Source organism: Giraffa tippelskirchi, chromosome 2 (genome assembly GCF_054371585.1).
Source record: "Giraffa tippelskirchi isolate mGirTip1 chromosome 2, T2T-mGirTip1v1.2.pri, whole genome shotgun sequence".
NCBI classification, from domain to species: Eukaryota; Metazoa; Chordata; class Mammalia; order Artiodactyla; family Giraffidae; genus Giraffa; species Giraffa tippelskirchi.
The window spans coordinates 194,088,215-194,110,920 of record NC_137276.1 but is presented as its reverse complement, the minus strand read 5'-3'; the positions used below and the strand labels follow the sequence as shown (position 1 = coordinate 194,110,920).

General features: G+C 39.9%; 3 long non-coding RNA genes across 4 annotated transcripts in view; 2 read left to right on the top strand and 1 right to left on the bottom strand.

The window, feature by feature from the left end:
* Positions 1-2,167: 2,167 nt before the first annotated feature.
* Positions 2,168-3,462, bottom strand: LOC145528696 (uncharacterized). Its single transcript, XR_014070555.1, has 2 exons — positions 3,433-3,462; positions 2,168-2,648 (listed from the first exon to the last, which is right to left on the bottom strand). It is a non-coding gene; the product is annotated as an uncharacterized LOC145528696 (long non-coding RNA).
* Positions 2,438-22,706, top strand: part of LOC145528695 (uncharacterized) — a 686,972-nt gene continuing 666,703 nt past the window's right edge. For both annotated transcript variants that reach the window (XR_014070554.1, XR_014070553.1), the window contains exon 1: positions 2,438-2,688. This is a non-coding gene — a long non-coding RNA (uncharacterized LOC145528695). The remainder of the gene's footprint in view (positions 2,689-22,706) is intronic.
* On the top strand, positions 18,855-22,365 carry LOC145528698 (uncharacterized). The gene is made up of 2 exons (XR_014070568.1): positions 18,855-19,947; positions 21,500-22,365. It is a non-coding gene; the product is annotated as an uncharacterized LOC145528698 (long non-coding RNA).

Genomic DNA, 22,706 nt, shown 5'->3' with positions numbered 1-22,706 from the left:
GAATGCATAAAAATATATTAAGGAGAGTAATAGTTTGAGGAAGGTTAAACTGGTGGAAAAATAATATTGGTCTAGTCCATAAAATACTGAATAATAAAGATCTGAGACATGCTTATGTAGTCAGAGGATGAGGGTTAGATTATATCATAACAATGAGGCTTCAAAGGGAGGGATGGATGGAAAGAATGAATTAATACAATTTCAAGACTAATTAGATATGGAAGAAAGGGGAATTAAAAATGATTGGTATTTTTAAAATGATGATAACATTTTACAGTTTTGTGACACATGAAAGTGAAAGTTGGCCAGTCGTGTCCGACTCTGTGACCCCGTGGACTGTGTCCATGGAATTCTCTAGGCCAGAATACTGGAGTAGGTAACTGTTCCCTTCTCCAGGGGATCTTCCTAACCCAGGAATTGAACCCAGGTCTCCTGCATTGTAGGCGGATTCTTTACCAACTGAGCCACTAGAAAAGCCCAAGAATACTGAAGTGGGTAGCCTATCCCTTCTCCAGCAGATCTTCCCAACCCAGGAATTGAACCAGGGTCTCCTGCATTGGAGGTGGGTTCTTTACCAACTGAGCTATCAGGGAAGCTCCTATATATAAAATGAGGCAAATAAGAATATATACTTCAAATACTCTCTTATTTCTATTGTTAGGTACATAAATGCCTAACACAATGCTTGAATGATGGTTTTCAATAAATAGTTGGTATTTAATATTGTTATTTTCATGATTAATAGTCTTTAGTTCATGACCCCCAAATTCAAAATGCTCCGAGAAAAATATTTTTCATAATTTTTTCAGTAAAAATTGGCCTGAAGTAAAAATTGGCCAGTAAAAACTGGCCTGAAGTCTTATAGGAGCAAAACTTTACCTGAACTGAGAAGTTATTTGTATCTTTATTTACCATGTAAATAACCATATTTTTGCTCCCTAAAATTCATATAATTATGATGAGAAAAGATACTTGGTTCAACCTTGTAACCCAGCTTTTCCTGTTTCCCTGACACAGCTCCTCAGCAGATGTGTAAATATGACAGTAGCCTTTGTATTGTTATCTAGTTCAATCAAAGAGCTACCAACTGAGATACTCCTGAAAGCCTTAAAAAATCTATAGCATATGTAACACATTACTCTCCTAATAACTGAAAGTATCTAATTTCAAATTACATCCAGCTCAAGGATTTTGGATATAGAAGAGTGAATGTGTACCTATTGTTGATGGAAACAGAAAAATAGAGAAAGTTACTTTGAGGGAGAAAAAGAATTGCTTTAACTATGTTGGGCTTAATTTGTTTTGGTTTGGGTTTTTGTTTTTTTTTTTCCACATCTAAGTGAAACTATTTTCCAGGCAATTGGAGATACCTGATTGGAATTTCAGCCAAACAAGTGGGAGTTACATATAAGTGATCACCAGATCTCTGCCAGCAGAGAGGGAACAGAAACCTTGTGGATTTAAGGAGGAATGGCAGTGGCCATATCTGGATTTTACTACCTCTTGATTATGCTCATTCCCAGCTGATCTAGGAACACAAGATTCAAAGAATCAGAGAATGTTGTAGCTAAATCTGAGCATACGTTCTATCCCTCTTGCTTTGCAGATAAGGATGCTGATATTCTTTAAGTGATAAGGCTTACAGATAAAGGTTCTGATAATAGTTGGTTGCAGAGTTAAGACTAGAACATGAGTACTGAGACTCCCAGTTTGGTGCTGGGTCTGCTGGGCCTTAGTATCCAAGGAGGATCAAGCAGCACCTAAGGGTGCTGTTTGAATGACACCTTTAGTCCTTTAGCCCACAGAGTCCTGCAACCCACTTAGTACAGAAGAAAGGTATTCCTCCACCAAGCAGCTCAAGTATAAAAAAGCAGTATCTCTTACATATATGTTCGTGTACTTTTGTTATGAAACATTTTTCTTTACACTAATTTGCCTCTCACACAATTAGTATTTTATGAGAAATTGAAAGTCTTACACTTTCATATATTATCACTTTCAGTGAGCCCAATGAACTTTCCTTTGCATCAGTATCCATTACAGAAGATTAGTCACTCTGTTCTTAAATTTTGAGTAGTTTCATTTTTCTTAGGCTTAATGTATATAACTTGCAGAATTCCAAACGTTTAAGAGGTTTAAGAGGAAGGAACACCACCAGAGAGTAAGCTCGTTCAAGGCAGGGACTTTATCTTATCTTTTATTTCTGACATACTAGAACAACGTCTGGAGCAGAGTTTTGTTGCCAACACTCCCTAAGTCAGTCCTTCTGCGCTATGTTGCTTGAGCCCATCAATAATTGAAGGAGACAGCTGAGTTCAGAAGTAAAGGAATGGAGACACAGGAATACCTGCTCTAGATCGCACGCAGCACACGCTCTCCCCACGTGCCTTGGGCGGGGCTGCTTTATAGGAACTCCGGGATCTCCAGCAGGTGGGGCAGTGCTCTAGGGTGAGCACAGCTGTGCAGCTCATGCTCCAGACCGCAACGCCTGGGCTCAGCGTCTCTACACCGCCTGCTGCCACCATCTTGAGATGAGCATCCCGCATGGCATTTCTGAACACAATACCAGAGCTGAGGGGTTGACATAGCCCTTTCGAACAAGGAACGCTGGTGTGCAAGGCTAGGTGTGAGGCCTCTGCTGCCGCACTCTAGAAGCAAGTGAAACGAGGAAACACCAAGGAGAAAAAGGTTAGATTTATTTCGTTACCCAGATTCCATTTTTATTTCCCGAGAATTGTCAGTGGGCTTTGCCCATGACAGTATGTGTTCAATAAATGTAAATGAGTAAAGGAATGAACGAATGCAATGTTCAGTAAACCTCATCCAGGAACAGTGATGAGAAAAGGTAATTTTATTTGGCTCAACCTCCTGACCTAGTGTGTTCTGTTTTTCTGACTCAACTCTGATAGAAATAGCCCCCCGCATATTTGTAAATCAAGTGGTAGCCTGCAATCAAAGGAATAAATTTAAATTCTCTTTCAGAAATATCCTTAGCAGATTTTACTCCTTGGTAGCCAGTGGTAACCTCAAATAAAGATTTGGGACTTGGGAAGGAGGTCGTGTGGGTGGTGGTGGAATGCATTGATCCTGGCCTCTAATATTCTGTTATAATTTTCTTTTGCTACCCTGTTATATGTTTCTTTGTCTCCTTTGGACTTTTCTGTTTCTTCTGAAATGCAATCTAGAGGGCAAAAGGATGTACCAGAAAGTCCAGTTTTAGCTGGAAAGTCTCTGTTGAAATTGGCTTATCAATACTCACCACTTTTTCAGATAGACTGCACAAACATACCTTATTTCAAGAAATGTGCGAAGTACTAATCATATTTTCCACCCTGTGCTATAAGAATTTTTTCTTTCTTTCCTGAGTATCATATGCTGTCAACCCATAGCATTCTAATGTCACATATTTCTAGCACAGCGAGATTAAAATACCTCAAAGGCCTAATGACTCCCACATTTCTCACCAAAAGCCCGATATTGCTAAGCAAAGGCCCATGCTTTGCTAGGGAACCATGCATTATGCTGGCAGGCCGCCTCACTGGTGGGTTACCTTGGCAACAGTGAAACACTTTTTTTTCTCCTTAAAACCCTTTATTTGCTCACCACCCCAGCACCTAAGTAAACCTGTATTTCTAAAACAGCAATCACAAAGTACCTAGCTATTTCTAGATAAATTAGCTTAAACAACTACATTGGTGAAAATATATCTTCCTGACTTCTCTGCCAGTCTACCCTGAGGATGTTCTGACTTAATTCCTATCTTTAACAAGACCAAGAACACAGTCTTTTGCATCTCCGTGGGCAAAGTATTTACATATTCAGGAATCAGCTTGGTAAACCAGAGCTAAGAGTATGGGGAATAAATATTGTCTTCATTTTTTTTCTCCTCTACTGTCTGCCCCCCAACTTCAAAATTGAGAATTTAATTCTTGAATATGATAAGAGCCAAAAGTTGGCAAAGGGAAGATGACAATGGGGAGACGATGTCTGTCAAAAACTTGTGTTGATCAGCGAGGACTCTCTGCCTCTCCTGTGCACCCTTAGGCTCTCATGGTCTTGACAGGTGTTTCCCTTCTTCCTCTTTCCATCCCCTGGACTGGCTTCCTTGGGCTTGACAGGGGCAAAGGCAAGCAGTCCTCAGCTCTGTATCCTGATTTAAAATGCACGGTGGGTAGAAATTAAAATGAGTTCTTTTTAAAGCAAAAATGTCACCATTCTTTTTCAGAGATGAAAACCTGAGTAATGACTCTCAAGAGGGAAGATTGGTGTCAAATTATGAGGCTGTGCTTAGTGAGCTTGTGATTTATGTGTAGGAATATATAATTTTTTGACAAAAAGCGAGATGAGGTTGAACTTGTATTTATTTGGCAAACTAATATTGACTTCTTTTACTTTCAAGCCATAGGCATGCATTTTGTATGTCATGTTCCCTTATTTAATACCACACAGCAAGGACATGCGTGTTCCTGTACAAAGTTAGGGCAGGTGCTCATCTACTGCAGGAAGTCTCCAAGGATTCCCTGGGATGAGGACTGTCCCTCCATGTTGTTATGCGTATTCAATGTCATTTATTTTGTTCCTAGGGGCATGATTTCTTTAGCTGTGTCTCTCCCTCTTGACTTTTTTAAAAAATTTAATTGATTAATTTTTTTATTTTGACTCTCCTGAGTCTTCATTGCTACGCAAGGGGCTTTCTCTAGTTTCAGTGCATGGGCTTTTCCTTGGGGTGGCTTCTCTTGTTGTGGAACACAGGCTGCAGGGTGCGTGGGCTTCACGAGTTGCAGCACATGGGCTCTAAAGTGCTGACTCAGTAGTTGTGGCGCACTGGCTTAGTTGCCTTGCTGCATGTGGAATCTTCCGGGAGCAGGGATCGAACCTGTGTCCCCTGCATTGGCAGCTGGATTCTTAACCACTGTACTACCAGGGAAGTCCTCCCTCTTGTCTATTAATGCTACAAACAGTAATCTTTACCTCTAACAAGTGGAAAAATTGATATAAGGATCACTAATCTTTAGAAATTTCTTAGAAATATATTCAAGCTCTCTTTATCTCTTTCCCCATTATGGCATGCTATTTTAGCAGTGAAACTACTTGTCACAAATAGGAATTCTGAATCACATGGTCTACCTTTATTAACTGATAATCATGAGTATGATAGCATATGAAATTTTTCAATGGAGTATTAAGGACTAGTTTTATTCTGATTACTTGTCAAAAGAGCTAAGTGAGTATCATTTGATCCAAATTTGTGGTGATGGGGTTCAGAACATGATACCCCAAAATATGGCACCTTGGCATGTATTTTAAGGTGAAGGAGCTTGACAAAGAGAAGGTGCAGGAAAGAGTCTCAGGACTCCATCTTCTTTACCACACTCTCATGTGACAGGTCCCCTGCCTAACCTCTAAGGAAAGCCTCCTCATCTATTGAGGAACTTAAAGAAGAACCTGATGAAGGCTTCTCTTTCCCTCAGTTTACTACTCTTAGCCCCTACCCTTTTGTCCTATGACATTTCCCCATCATTTTCTGCCCTTTATGAAACGTAATATAAAATTTGCAAGGTTAATAATTTCTTCAGGTCTTCTCTTGCTTATGAAGGCTTCCATGTCATGTAAAATATATTAAATAAATTCATATGCTTTCTCATGTTAATCTGTCTTTATCACTTTACTTTTCAGCCCATCCAGGGATCTTAAAAGAGTAGAGGAAAAGTTTTTCTCCCTTATATCAGCTCCTGCTTCCATGTTGAGTTCGGGTTGTTCTAGGGAGTGTGACCCTCCATGTATACATGAAGGGAAGTCTTGAAGTTCCATGTGTGCAGAGTAATCTCTGTGTTTTGCTGCTTGTCATTTCTATTATATTTCCAGACCCTTCAGGAGAAGACAGCAGTTCTGAGTCATGTCTAGCATGGTGCCTCATGAGGCTTAAGAAATCTTGTTCAAGATGTTAAAGGGAAATCAACACAGACACTGCCATATTGTACTCATAAAATTTAAGTTTGTGGTTCCTTCTTGAGTTCCATGTTCCAAATCACAAATGATGTCTTTGTTCATTCAGGTCCTTTACTAATGCTGTTCATCTCCCATCACATGTACACACATGTCCAAGAAGATCTTGGAGAAGAGCTACCCTAATATAAAAGAACACTATCTTTGAAATGAGTCAGATGTTTAGTAAAGCCATTTGACTTCTGAATGCTGGTTTCATCTTCTATGAAATGGAGATGGTAATGCTGTCTTTACAGGTCACTACATGGTCTAGAAGTTGGAGTCCTCTAAGCAGGTAGACTCTTCCCAGTCCTTCACCCTTTCTCTTGGCTGGACTTCGGTAACAGTGGTCTGGCTCCCCTGGATGATTGCTGGTAGCCACAGACACACAGTGTCTGGCACGTTGGCCTTTGTGTGCCATCCCTAATGTGTCCAGCTTAACAGCTACTCTCATTTGTGTTCTGAGGCCCAGCATTCCCAGACCCTGTAAGCTACTGCTTTCAATTAGTGTTTTAAGGTATTTTTCATCAGTATATATAACTTGAAGTTCTTTCTACCAGAGGCTCCAGAAGTAGATCTATAACTTGTTCATTAATTCATTTAACAAAGATTTAGACTTACAGTTTGCCCCCTACTCCTTACGAACATTACAATCCTACGCCACACTGTGCCCTTTTCTTTTTCTCACTTATTCTCAGCATACCACATAATTTATTAATTTTTATTGCATCTCTCTTCATAATTTTATTTTCATTTTTTCCAGCCTTTTTTTTTTAAATTGGAGGATAATTGCTTTACAATATCACATTGGCCTCTGCCATGCATCAGCATAAATCAGCCAGAGGTATATACATGTCCTCTCCCTACTGAATTCCCTTAAAATCTTCCACCCACCCCACCCCCTACGTTGTCACAGAGCATTGGATTGTTCTCCCTGTGTCAAATTTCCACTTGCTATCTATTTTACATATCGTAATCCTTCTCCACTAGAGGGCAGACAGACTGGAAACAACAATCACAGAAAACTAACCAATCTGATCACATGGAAGACAGCCTTGTCTTACTTGATGAATCTATGAGTCAAGCCATGAAGGGCCACCCAAGATGAACAGGTCATGGTGGAGAGTTCTGACAAAATGTGGTCCACTGGAGAAGGTAATGGCAAACCACTTCAGTATTCTTGCCTTGAGAACCCGTGAACAGTATGAAAAGGCAAAAAGATAAGACACTGAAAAATGAACTCCTCAGGTGCCCAATATGCTACTGGAGATCAGTGGAGAAATAACTCCAGAACGACTGAAGAAGTGGAGACAAGGCAAACACCCAGTTGTGGATGTGACTGGTGATGGAAGCCAGGTCCGATGCTGTAAAGAGCAATATTGCATAGGAACCTGGAATGTTAGGTCCATAAATAAAGGCAAATTGGAAGTGGTCAAACAGGAGATGGCAAGAGTGAACGTTGACGTTTTAGAAATCAGTGAACTAAAATGGACTGGAATAGGTGAATTTAACTCAGATGACCATTATATCTACTACTGTGGGGAAGAATCCCTTAGAAGAAATGGAGTAGCCATCACAGTCAACAAAAGAGTCTGAAATGCAGACTTGGATGCAATCTCAAAAATGACAGAATGATCTCTGTTCATTTCCAAGGCAAACCATTCAATATCACAGTAATCCAAGTCTATGCGCCAACCAGTAATGCTGAAGAAGCTGAAGTTGAATGGTTCTATGAAGACATACAAGACCTTCTAGAACTAAAACCCCAAAAAGATATCCTTTCCATTATAAGGGACTGGAATGCAAAAGTGGGAAGTCAAGAAACACCTGGAGTAACAGGCAAATTTGGCTTTGGGGTACAGAACGTAGCAGGGCAAAGGCTAATAGAGTTCTGCCAAGAGAATGCACTGGTCATAGCAAACACCCTCTTCCAACAACACAAGAGAAGACTCTACACATGGACATCATCAGATGGTCAATACCAAAATCAGATTGATTATATTCTTTGCAGCCAAAGATGGAGAAGCTCTATGCAGTCAGCAAAAACAAGACCAGGAGCTGACTGTGGCTCAGATTATGAACTCCTTATTGCCAAATTCAGACTTAAATTGAAGAAACTAGGGAAATTCACTAGACCATTCAGGTATGGTCTAAATCAAATCCCCTATGATTATACAGGGAAAGTGAAAAATAGATTCAAGGGATTAGATCTGATAGAGTGCCTGAAGAACTATGGACAGAGGTACATGACACTGTACAGGAGACAGGGATCAAGACCATCCCCAAGAAAAAGAAATGCAAAAAAAGCGAAATGACTGTCTGAGGAGGCCTTGCAAATAGCTGTGAATGAAGAGATGTGAAAAGCAAAGGAGAAAAAGAAAGATATACCCATTTGAATGAAGAGTACCAAAGAATAACCTGGAGAGATAAGAAAGCCTTCATCAGTGACCAATGCAAAGAAATAGAGGAAAATAATAGAATGAGAAAGACTAGAGATATCTTCAAGAAAATTAGAGATACCAAGGGAACATTTCATGCAAAGATGGGCTCAGTAAAGGGCAGAAATGGTATGGACCTAACAGAAGCAGAAGCTATTAAGAAGAGGTGGCAAGAATATTCAAAGAACTATACAAAACAGATCTTCACGACCCAGATAATCACGATGGTGTGATCACTCACCTAGAGCCAGTGAAGTCAAGTGGGCCTTAGAAAGCATCACTATGAACAATGCTAGTGGAGGTGATGGAATTCCAGTTGAGCTATTTCAAATCCTCAAAGATGATGCTGTGAAGGTGCTGCATTCAATATGTCAGCAAATTTGGAAAACTCAGCAGTGGCCACAGGACTGCAAAAGGTCAGTTTTCATTCCAATCCCAAAGAAAGGCAATGCCAAAGAATGCTCATACTACCGCACAATTGCATTCATCTCACATGCTAGCAAAGTAATGCTCAAAATTCTCCAAGCCAGGCATCAATGATATATGAACCGTGAACCTCCAAAGGCAAGATCTTTGTTTTGTTCACTGTCATATATCAAACTAATAGAACAATTCCTAACACTATTTATTTCAAATATTTCAGTATTTGTTGAAAGAGCTTAGAATATATTTTATGAACATGGGAACTAGTAAATTACATAGTCCTTCCAATGAATAGTTCACTCAGGAGTTTCTTGACTCTCCTTAAAATGATCAGTTTCACATTGAATATTCAACTTCTTTCTTCTGTACTCTGAGGCTAATGGAGTGTTGCTCACTTCCTCTGGTTTCTTTGTGAGCTCTTGATCTCCTGGGATCTATGCCATCATTACCATCACCCTCACCACCATTGCCACCGTCATCATCATGGTAGCTAGTCTCCAAGATGGCTCTTACTGATCCTTTCCTCCTGGGATTCACACTCTTCTATAGTCCTCTTCCATGTTAAATAGGGATGACATAGACAACCCATAGGACACTGTGGAAATAATTACGTGTAATTTCTGAGACTATGTTACAAAAGACACAGCAGCTTTAGTCTTTCTCTCTTGGATCATTTGCTTTGGGGAAAGCCAGGTATCAGCGTATGAGGACAAGCCCACATGGCAAGAAAGGGAGAACTTCTGTCAACATGCCTGTGAGTAAACCATCCAGGAAGTGCATGCTTCCTCCCAAGTCAAGCCTTTTGATGACTGCAACATTTTGTCTACACTTCCATGAGAGACCCTGCGCCATAACCATCTCGTTATGCTATTCCCAAACTCTTGATCCATAGGAACTATGAGACAAAGAAGATTTTTGTTGTTTTTGTGCTATTACATCTTGAAGTAATTTGTTACACAGTAGTGGAGAGCTTATATAATCATCACTACACTTCTTGAATGCCTTCCGTGTATGAGAAAGCCTATGATTTCATTCTTATATGAATGAGTTGGTAGCCATACCCTCATACAGATGAGAAAATGGAGGTCCAGAGAGGTTATGTCATACCTCCAGTGAGTGAAAGAGTTAGGATTTGAACAAAGGCTTTTATTTTTAACTACAGTGCTGTTTTGAGTAGTATAATCTTTAGAGTATAAAGCAATTGCTTGCAGTGTCTGAACGTGGTGCCTGGGAAACTTGGCAACCACAAACCACTTTCTGTAATGTTCCTTTTAAGGCACAAGGCAAAAGCATGCAGGTACTCTGAGTTTCAGGGATTATACAAAGTTTCCCAGAGTCCCCTACGATAGATGTATAGATTGTCTGTAATAACAATTCTTAAGTTTTTAATTAACTAGCTAGTCAGCTAACTGGTTCCCAATGCAATGGAACACAAGGTAGGGAAGTTTGGATGATAGAAGTAGGTCAGGGATAATGAATGACCCTGAGAAAAGAAAGAGATATACTGAAGTCATGATTTTAAAATGTGATGAATATTCTATCATTTCACAAATTCTCCACCAAGCCTGGTCTTCAAAGAAAGGTGCATCTCTTTAAAAGTAAGTGTAACCTCTTACAATAACTTCCATTGTTTTCCTGGATTTGCTTCTCTAATATTTCATCTTAAAAATGGTTATATCTTGAAATTCCCTGTCAACCTAGTGGTTAGAACTCTGTGCTTTCACTGCTGAGGGTCTGGGTTCAAAACCTAGTTGGGGAATTAAGATCCTGTATGCTAGTGGAGGGAAGAACATTAAAAGATCCCTGACCTGAAGTTTCTCCACACGCAGTCTCGCTGTTACAATGCCTCTCTATCAGTCCAAAATAGGATTAAATGTAATTAAAGTAATTCTCCCAGTGGAGAATCTAGATACATATTCTAATTGTTTAATATGTTTACATGAGATTTAGACACAAAACTTATGTCTGTGAAACAGGTGCAAGCTTAAAATCTAACCAATGAGTACTTAAAAATGACAGTCTAATTTTCCCAAATATATGAACCACCCCTTACTGCCATTTTTGTGCTCAATACTCCCATTGTCCTTTGTGTTTTAAATTCTTTTGTTGACTTATTTCCTCTGTCAGTTTTCCACAGTCAGCATCCTTTAAAATTGGCTTAGAATTTTGCTACAGAAAATGCTGAAAAATCCCTTGCTGATTGTGTATGGCACGTACCCTACATAAAATATACCGTATCCATTTTTTTTTTGAACAATGCCTCTTACAAACATGAAATTAAAATAGAATTGGGAAGACCATCTAGAAATAAGCAAATGGCTGTAATAGAATGTATAATAGACTGCTTTCTATGGTCACTAGCACTGTATAAGGTCTTGAACCTAACTCCAAAAACACAAGAACATAAGTATAGAGAAGAGGATGTTGAGTGTCTGCACAAATAACCAAATGGGGTGGGAGGAAGTGTTCAGCAGGAAACTTAATGAACCAGCAGGGTGTTGTGGCAGCCAATAAAGCTAATGGGCATTAACAGAAAAATTCTGTCTGGTGTGAGGGAGGTGATAGTGTGCTCTGCTCAGACCATTGTTAGGATATTACATTGTATTTTGAATAGCAAATTATTAAAAGAATAGAAGCAAATGAAGTCAGTATTCAGATAAGAAAATTCAAGATGTTGGAGTATTTCAAATTTATGTCATATGAGAAGTGTATTCAAATATTTAATGATCTCTGTGGATTCAAGGTTTACATTTTCAGTTAAGTTTTCAAAATATGGACCTGAAACCTATGCATGGAAGAAAATAGGCTGAATCAGAAGAATAAGAAGGTAATTAGCTGCTTCGGGAGGTTTGTATTTGCAATTACTGAAGGTGCTCAAACATAGAAAACTGCTTGAGAGAGAATGCACGCAGATTTATATAGCACTTATAATATTCCAGGCACTATTCTAAGCATTTCCAAATATTATATTAATATCATGAGTCTTTATAATTTTGTTATAAAGTAGGAGCTTTTCTGACCTCATGACTGGGGAAGATGCTAATTAATTATCTAAGGCCACTGGTCAGTACAAGCAGGGAATGGTTTTACTCTGATTCAATATCTTTTAAAAAAAAAAAATTACTTTCGGCTGCACTGGCTCTTTGTTGCTTTGTATGACCTTTCTCTAGTTGTGTCTAGCAGGGGCTTCCTTGTGGTATGCAGGCTTCTCATTGTGGTGGCTTCTCTTGTTGCAGAGCACAGGCTATAGGTGTGTGCGCTTCAGTAGTTGCAGCACTGAGTTTCAGTAACTCCAGCACTGGGGCAAGTAGTTGTGGCTCTCAGACTCTAGAGCATAGGCTCAGTAGTTGTGGCACTTGAACTTAGTTGCCCTGTAGCATGTGGAATCTTCCTGGACCTGGGGTCCCACCTGTGTCCCCTGCGTTTGGAGGTGCATTCGTATCCACTGTGCCACCAGGGAAGTCTGGATTTTGCCTTAATCATGTGTATTCTGCCTCTTCTTTCCTAGGCCCTGTTTGGGCACTGAAGAGGGAGAAAAACACACAAATGGATGCCTAATAAAAGTCAGGAAAGACATATACCAGATATTAATATTGATTTTTCTGTGTAGGTAGAAATGTGCTGTGTGCTAAGTCGCTTCAGTTGTGTCCGACCCTTTGCGACCCCATGGCCTGGAGCCTGCCAAGCTCCTCTGCCCATGGAATTCTCCAGGCAAGAATATCCTGGAGTGGGTTGCCATTTCCCTTTCTAGGGGAACCTTCCCGTAGGTAGAAATGGATCATATTATTTTACATACATTTTCCAAATTTGCTATAGTAAAGACATATTTAAAATTATAACTTTAATATTACATATTTGTAAGTAGTATAGTGTCTTTTACTGTATTTATAATAGTTAAATAAATTAATAATATAAATATAAATAAAAAGCATAAATAGTTAAAGCTTGAAGAAAGAACTAGAACAAGACTTTGGTCTCCCTTATTTTAGGGTCAGTTTTTCTGATATATAGTGTATTCAGCATGGTATGACAGAAAGACAGCTCTAGTGGAAGCCAGGCTCAGGTTCTACTTCTATCACTAACACAATCTGCACCTCCAAATGAATCCCTTAGCCAGTTGGGGTTTTGGTTTATTTCTTTGTAAAATTCAAGAATTGGATTAATTTGTATCTAGTCCCTTCTATTTCTGACTTTCCATGATTCTATGCAGTTTTACTGTCTTATCCTAAATAAAAGGCAAATGATTCTAGGGTAGACACGGGAGTACCGATTTATTAGCCTGCAAAATAAGTAACATGTGGACAAACATCCTCATAATCTGTGTTATTAATTCATTTTCTTAATGTAGCCAAGCTATGAGAGTATTGTTTTGTAGATCAAAAAAAGTCAAATATTAGCACATTTGTTGTGCTTAACATAATACATGGAAAGACAATAATAATCAATAACCACTCTACTCATTAGTATTGAAATCACTATCACCTGCACAGATATACTTGAGGTTCAAATAATTAGAAAATTCTACCATATAGCCTGACCAGCTTTGGAGTTGGAAATTTACATTTTGAATATGAAATCAGAATAAGTAAGGTATCAGAAAAATTAAGCTGTCTAGTGATAGCAGAATAAGGTAGCCTGAATTATCTATGTACCTACCTGGAGATTCAAACTCTGTTGCTTATAACCTCCATATACCACCTCCACCCAACCTTACCAGTTGGACTAGGACTCCCTGAAATCTGTTGATGTGTTGAAGGTTCCCTTTTCTTGCATATTGCACAGTTAGGTTCTATCAAAATTGAAAACCCTGTGCCTTTCCTTTATCTGTGCTTCCAGACTGGATCCATAAATCCCTTTCTCTAGAGCACTGGCTCATTTGAGTGTCTTTGTATATCTATGTCCTCATCCAGCTTATCGTGAAAAGTCTAAGGACTTTTTTTATTTTTCCAGTTTCCTGATAGTTCAGTTGGTAAAGAATCCGCCTGCAATGCAGGAGACCCTGGTTCGATTCCTGGGTCGGAAAGATCCGCTGGAGAAGGGATAGGTTACCCACTCCAGTATTCTTGGGCTTCTCTGGTGGCTCAGCTGGTAAAGAATCCACCTGCAATGCGGGAGACCTGGGTTCAGTTCCTGGGTCAGGAAGATCCCCTGGAGAAGGGAAAGGCTACCCACTCCAGTATTCTGGCCTGGAGAATTCCATGGACTGTATAGTCCATGGGGGTCGCAAAGAGTCGGACACAACTGAGCGACTTTCACTCACCCACACACTCAAGAAGGGGATAAATTCACAATAACCCCAAGTATTGATGGCACTGTTTGCTCCTTCAGTGCAGCATGAGATCCTTTGGGGCTAGAAGAATCTGCTTAAAAAAAAAAAAATTCCAAGCTGAGAATAAACTAAAGTTACCTGTGAAACCAGGCACCTCTACAAAGTTGTTATTAGCAACTTTGCTGCCCAAGAAAAGAAGCACCCAAAGCAGCGGCAAATCAGCTTTGTAATTCACAGATGGGCGTTATTAACAATGTGCGCCATCTGGCAGCTTCCCTTTTTTGACTAATCTGTCTTGCTAACTAGGCTCAGTTATGGTTTATGCTGCTGAGGAAGTGCATGTGCTGTCAACATGTATATATAACAAATTTTAAGATTTCACAACCTTAAAATCATTATTTTAAAAGATTTTTTCTCTAAGTTTTGGCTACTCAGCCCTAGATCTTACTTTGCTTTCATGTACTATGTATCTTCAGTTTTTATGTATCCTATATTGACAGGGAACTTCTCAGAGATTTTCCTTTTAATCAACATGGAGAAATGTATATTGGGCACTGAAATGGTAAACACTAGAAAGTTACAAAAGCCCCAAATTCTGAAAATTCAGAAAAATTATTATATCAATTATTGTCTGTTTTATAGTTTCAAACTTATCTTCTATGAATTCTGTAAACTTGTAAGGTTGTTTGTGTATCTAATATTATTCTATGGTGTTTCTATTCTGAAGATAGCTATCATTAATCTTCCCTTTCTTCCTGCTCAATATCCTTTTTATTTTAACTAGGAAAGTGCACATTATGCCATTCTCTGTATACAGTTGCTGTGGAATTGATTAAATACAATTTCAATAACTTTCTCATTATAGCTAGATCTTGCACTCTTTATGAGAGAATATCTTAACCTATTGATTATAAGGGACAGAAACCCAACTCAAACCAACCCAGGCAAAACAGTGGACATTATTGATTCACCACCAGGTAGAGAAATAAAAAGGAAATGGCAACCAGGTATGATCAGATCCAGGACACAAATGTTATTTTCAGATCTCTCTCTCTTCTACTACTCAGCTTTTCCTCTCTCTGTGTGTGAACCTCAGTATCTCGTATTGTTTTGCAGTTTTCTTATGCTGGTACCCTCAGACTTGTAGGATGCCAGCTTAGCATCTTCAAAGAAAGGAGAACCAACCTTTTCCCCTCAGTTTCCACACTGCAAACCCAGGAAGGGACTCTGTTGGGATTTGCTTATTCACCTACCTGTGAGTGAATCACGAGGCCAAATGGTATTGTGCTCCCATGACTGATCCTCAGCCATTCTTTTGGTTAGAGGATGGGCAATCAGGCAATATTTATCAAATGAAAATGAGGAAGGCATGCTTGTCAATTAATCAGACAAACATGGCACCTACCATGGTTTACCACGCTATCTAAGAATAAAGGAACTTGGACTATTACATTTAACTTTTCATTACGGTAACCAAACATCCTGGATTTTCTAGAACAATCCTGATTTCAAACAGTCTATCCCACTGAGTAACCCTATGTTCAGAGTTTTGGATTGGAAAATTATATCATTCTACCCTCAGGCATATAGTAATTGGCTCTCACAAAAGGAAGCCTTTTTGAACTCTCTTACATGACAATCTAGGTTTGTTTTTTTTTTTTTAAGTTTTAATTAAAATGTGCTAGAATATAAACTCAAGGGGAACATGGTCAATCATAGGTGTAAATACAAAATACTTTCACAAAAGAAAAAATAGCTTGAAGTTTTGAGTAAGCCTCCAAATCTTGCCAGCTAATATCTCTTGCCATATATAAACTTGTGTAACTCTCAACACTGACATTTAGGCTACTGTTTTCCTGGCACTTTTCACAAGCTTATTAATTATGCTTTGAAATTTTGCTTTACAAACTATTACTTTTTAATGAGAGAGCTCATTATCTTTCATTGGAAGTACTTCACTGCCAACTGCTACCATTTTGTAGAAGATAGGCAGACTTCTTTTGTAGAAGATAGGCAGAAGTGGCAGCACAAGGCTCCATTATGCTTTTCTGTTCATATTGGCCCCAATCCACCGTCCTTTCCCCTCCCTGCCAAAACAAACATTTCTCCCCACCAGGCATACATTTTTAACCCTTGGAACTTGAAGCAGCTATCGGGAGTCTACAAATTAATCTGTTGCACCTTTGCTAACAGATGCCACACTGGCGCTAGGCACACACAGGCTGAACTCAGGGGATTCGCAACATTAAGAGTAACTGCGAAGACTAGAAGCATTCAAAAGGCACTTATTTAATTGACCAGACTGTGGCATTTTGTTAAAAAAACAATGGAAGCATGAACCCCTTCCTCATTAGCCCTCTCAAGTGATTTCTCCTTTGTTGAAAACAGTGCTCATTTTAGTAAACCCCCAAAGGAGCACAATAAAAAAATGCGACCAGAAAAACTGCAAGAGGTCATGAACACTAATTATCATCAAATGCCACCAAAATCTTCTAGACCCAAGGGACTTTTCTTAAGTCACTGCCCACAGCACTGCTCCAATATGTGCCTTGTGTGACAAGTGGGAGAACCAACAGTCAGATGAGAAGAAGATGCAGATAATGGTGTGCCTTTCAGTCCAAGTTACTCAAGAGGCACTGCCAGTGTGGCTGTTTAAAAGTGACAACGTGTTTTGGAAAGTGAATTTAAAGCACAAGAATACTTTTTGCCATCTTAACACCATAAAGGGGAGAGAGTACACCACAGGCTTTTAGGAGTCATGAGAGAGTTGGGGCATGCCGTGGTCTGATTTAAAATCCTTTTAAAGACTGCCCATTTTTTCTTACTCTTTTTCATTTCCTGACGATAGAACAGAAAGCACTCTGTGGTATGCAAGTGACACATCATTTTATGCATCCAAGTGCTTTATTCGCTTAACCATTTTTTCCAGCAATTTAAATAAATCACAGAGATGGAATTAGATTTTCCTGAAGAGCTAGAGAAAGGCAATGAGAGGCTGAGTCACAGTTAATTTCTACTGAGCTAATAGGAATTTTACTCCCTCCATTTGTGTGATCCTCATGTAGTTTGGAGAGTAATGTCTGGCATCAGCCTACTATAGAGGTTGCTTAAGCTCCTGACTAATGAGTCTCTGAAATATTTTTAATGAATGATAGAGGGAGGAGTATGAAATGCCCTCATGTTTATTCATTTCCTCCTTGTAATGCTGGCAGATAGATGGTCTAAAAGATTGAGCACTTAAATAATTAACTCATTTAAAATGTGAATTGTATGCATGATTTGCCTGACATGCTACTTGTGAAGTGGAACACACACTAAAACCTCTCCACACAGCAGTAGAGGTAGGGAGGAGAACAAGGTATTTTAGATATGGTTAATCTGGGAAAATTTAGAAAAAAGTATGAGATATGAATGGGAATGGAGAAACAAAGGATCAGATACTCAATTTTCTTCCTCCAAAACAGGGATTTGGTGATAATTTTTGATAAAGGGCCAAGTAGTAAATATTTGAGGCTTTGCAAGCCATATGGTCTCTGTTACATCTAGTGAGCTCTGCCGGTGTAGTCCCCAAAGCAGCCATAGACATTAAGTAAATGAATGGATGTGGTTGTATCACACTAGAGCATAATGTATTGGCGTTGAATTTGGAATTTCATATACTTCTGAAGTGCAACAAAATTTTCTTCTTCTTTTCTTCTTTGACTTTTGCAACCACTAAAAATGTAGAAAACATTCTTACTCACAGGCAGGACAAAAATAGTCAGTGGACCCACGGATGGTTGTTTGTGATCCCACTCTAGAAGGCTGTATATGTGTCTCCATTTAGTTATGGAATGAGTGTGTAGGGCTTGAGTAGGACAGAGTTTTATATAATTGTGGGATGCTTGATTGAAATGGTCTTTCGATATTGCCTAGTCCAGCACTCTTGCTTTAATAATTATCCTTAGCATTTCTAGTTTACTATTAAGTATGCTAGGACATAGATGTCATAGTACAGCACAGAGTGGAATATCCCTGGTGATTTCACTTGGTTTAGGATCCACTTCTAGGCTCTGAAAATCTAATAACATTTATCAGTGCTTTTGATTTTATTAGACCAGATGAAGCTGGCTCATGTTAACATGGGATATTAACTTTTTTAAAGCCCCTTTTCACCTTTGCAATTTTATGAAACCTAAGGATCACTTTTTCAGAATAGTTGTTTAAAGGCTTAAGATAAAATACACTTTCCAGTCATTGTTGATAATGAAAAAATATGTTAAAATACAGTTATAAAATTATAAATAATTTGTGCTATGGTAATATATACTTTTTTGTTCAGTTCAGTTCAGTCGCTCAGTTGTGTCCGACTCTGCAACCCCATGAATTGCAGCACGCCAGGCCTCTCTGTCCATCACCAACTCCCGGAGTCTACCCAAACCCATGTCCATCGAGTCGGTGATGCCATCCAACCATCTTATCCTCTGTCATCCCCTTCTCCTCCCGCCCCCAATCCTACCCAGCATCAGGGTCTTTTCCAATGAGTCAACTCTTCACATGAGGTGGCCAAAGTATTGGAGTTTCAGCTTCAACATCAGTCCTTCCAATGAACACCCAGGACTGATCTCCTTTAGGATGGACTGGTTGGATCTTCTTGCAGTCCAAGGGACTCTCAAGAGTCTTCTCCAACACCACAGTTCAAAAGCATCAATTTTGTGGCGCTCAGCTTTCTTCACCATCCAACTCTCACATCCGTACATGACCACTAACTCAGTAAATAACAGGATCTAGTAAAGTAGTGATGAACATAAATGCTATTTTATAAATAATACTTCATATCACAATGTGATAGGAAAGGATCTGTGATTTGTTTTGGAAACAAAGCCTTAGATTCTGTTAAAATCTCACAGGATACTGAAGTATATAAGCCAGAATGCTAATGTAGTAATGTTCAAAGAAGAATTACATAACTATTCAGCAGACCAAGTGTTCATATTGTCTTTACTGTGTTGGTCTCTCTATGGGCCAAATATATAAGAAGTTAAAGCACAGGGAGTTTGCTTTATGAGCAGGAAAGTTGAGCAAAGATAGTTATGATTCAAATAACTTGATACTTCCATCTCCACAGGTGTTGATATAGGCAACAAGAGGATCTGCTTGCATTTTCTTGCTGACCCCTCCCCTAGGCAGTACTTAAATGGATACTGCCAGCATTTGCTCTAATGGCAGCTTTTCTGTTTCCTTTAGAAGCAGCTACTCTTAATGGCACACTTTCTATATAGTGTTTTTTTTTTCTGGTTTATCTACATCTTTAGCAAGCCTCCAAACAATTTCTGGGATCCTTCAGTGGGTACTTTGCAGATGCTTCCAAACAAGAACCCCTCCTGTGTTGTACTGCAAAAATGGCCATGAATATCCACCCACATACCTTTCTAGCTATGTCCCAACACCTCCCCCAACACTGCTTCTCAGCTTGACAGTGTGATTTTCTTTGATCAATGGCACATGAGCAAAATGACACAAGCAGGGCCTCGAAAAGCACATGCACTTGGGAGTTTGCTCTCATGTTCTTATAGAAAAGTGGAAAAACCCAATGAGAAACTGGGGTCTCACCTGTTGGATGAGGAAAGACACATCCCAGACCATGCAGCTCCTGTCTAAACCACACATGAATGAACCAAGAGGAATCTGTCCCAGCTGAATCTGTCCCAAATCAGCAGAACCTCCTGCTCTGATGCATAGATTCTGGAGTATGGTGAATGTTTACTGTTTTAAGTCTCCATGTTGTGTGATGGTTTGCGGATCTGTGTGCATGCTAAGTCGCTTCAGTTGTGTTCAACTCTTTGTGACCCTGTGGACTGTAGCCCACTAGGCTCCTCTGTCCATGGGATTTCCCAGGCAAGAATACTGGAGTGGGTTGCCATGCCCTCCTCCAGGGGATCTTCCCAACCCAGGGATTGAACCCTGGTCTCCTGCATTGCAGGCAGATTCTTTACTACTGAGGCACCTGGGAAGCCCTGTATGATGGTTTGCACTGCAGTAAAAACTAACTGCTTACAATACCATGCTGTTTACTTTCCTACTTCATCCCTTTCCACTGATACTATCCTCAAAATTTGTGGAGATTACCATGGTGCTCTGAAAACACTCTGCTGAAGTACTACATTTCTTTCCAGCTTTTGCTTAGCATCTCTCAGTATTACATTTTTTCACCGAGATGTAGAGAAGTTGCCTCAAGCATCCCATGTCTAACGCAGCTATTGAGTGCAAATAACTTACTGGTTTGATTCTAAATCTCATCTCTTCTATTTCAAAGAAGGAATGTGATAGTGTAATAAACTCTCTCTTAAGTTGCATTTGAATGTAGAAAAATATACCGCAGAGAGGAGACAAGGCTTTACTCAAAGAAATAAACTATTAGTGATGGAATTTCAGGAATCAGTTGAGGTATTTATAGCCAAAACGGAATTCCTCACATACCTTACAATTAAATAAATGTATTTGTTGAGCTTATGCCATGTCCGCTGCTAGTGTCAGGACTAGGGTGAAACCAGCAAAGTTTCTGGGACACAAAAATTAAGAGGGCATCTACTCTCAGGGTCATGTTGGTACCGAGAATGAAAGCCATCCTAAATTTTGTGCCCCAAACCTGTTTCGGCCCTGGTTTGCATTATTACGCAGGCCATAGTACTTATCGGCATTTGCTATGAGTGTGGCAAGACACTGTTGGCTGCAACCCCAACCACCATTTCTCTCCGTTTGGTCACGCTCATGACATACCAAGTTTTGTTCAGTTGCCTCCACAGATTTCTGTGTTCACAAAGGGCCCCTCCCCTCCCCTTGGGGGTGAGTCATTATCTTTCCGAGGCAGGATAAGTCTAAGGCAAGCATGCTGCCCACACCTCTTCCCAATGATTGGTTCCCATGAGCATGTGACCCAGTCCTGGAGAGTGGAACTTGGTGGAGTTCTGCTGGGGTGCTCCAGGAACGGTACTCTCCCTAATCAAAAGGAATATACAGGAGGGAAGCCTCTTTTCTTTTCTAAACATATTGGTAAATGATGCCTAGCTTTGCTACAACCATTTGCAACCATGAGGAATAGATTGTGGACTTGCTAGAGATAACAGATGAAAGTAATGTCCAACACCTAGGTCCTTAATGACAAGGCTGACCTGTTGAATTAACCACAAATGAGCTATACCTTGGAGAAGGAAATGGCAACCCACTCCAGTATTCTTGCCTGGAGAATCCCGTGGACAGAGGAGCCTGGTGGGCTGCCGTCCATAGGGTCACACAGAATCGGACAAGACTGAAGTGACTTAGCATGCATGCATGCATTGGAGAAGGAAATGGCAACCCATTCCAGTATTCTTGCCTGGAGAATCCCAGGGACAGAGGAGCCTAGTGGGCTGCAGTCTATGGGGTCGCACAGAGTCGGACATGACTGAAGCGACTTAGCAGCAGCAGCAGCAGAGCTGTACCTCTGGACTTCAAATATATGAGATAATGTTTTAAGCCACTTTTAGTCAAGTTCCTGGTAATTGAAGCTGAAAGTACATTTGATGCAACCAAATACTCTGAATTTACAGAGAGTTTTACCTGTAGGGGAGACTACCACTTCCTTAATGCTTTAATTAAACAACGTACAGAATATCTCCTTTCATTTCAAGCATGGTTAAAGAAACATTAACAACTTAGGAGACCTGAGATCTTATGAATCAACGTAATTTAATTTGTGAGGTAAGCTGAATAGCCACAGGCTTGGTATTAATAAATACAGCAAGAAACCTGCAACTTTTTGTTACAGAGATGGAATCTCAGGATGCTGGGGTTAGGAACACAGGTAATAATAAGCAGAGTACCTTTGTTTAACAGTATGAGCACAATAGGAGCAACATAGAAAATTGATGGAGGAAGGGAATCTCACTTGTATGTAATATACTGAGACACACATCAGCAGTGATTTAGAAAAGCTTGCTAAGTACACACTTGATGGCCACTTTGCCCCAGAAATAAAAAGAGAGACTTTTTGTTCATGGAGACTTTATTTTTAAAAGAAATCAGAGATGTGAGAAGAAAACAAAGATATTATGACTAGTGCATGTTTAGAAATCTGGGGGTTTCTCCATTGCTGGACTATCTGTACTGGGAGTATGAAATCAGGGAGGAATTACCAAAGGGAGAGAAGGGAGGCTGCAGAACTGGATGAGGAAAATAAAACCCTAGAAAATATGAAAGCAGAAGGACAAAAATAGCATGCATTATGAAGAAGAGATGAGAGAAAATGAAAGAGGGCAACTGAGGGCCTGGAATGTGATCCAGGTGGAGTTGTGGAGCCCATTGTCAGTGTGGGTATGGTGGCTGCAAGTTCAGCTTCTGCAGACATAGCATGTGCACCAGCTGGGACCATAGGAACATGCAGCGGTTAGATGCTGAATCTTGGCAGTTACGTCCTGGGCAGGAGTACATGGTGATTTGTTTCCCTGCAGGAATGCCCCAGCTCTGCCCACTCCACACTACAGCTTAGCCCCAGATCTGGCGCAGACAGGTCCTGGGAGAGCCAGGCACACAGGTCCACAGAGCTAGGCACAGCCACCTTGATTCCTGCAGCC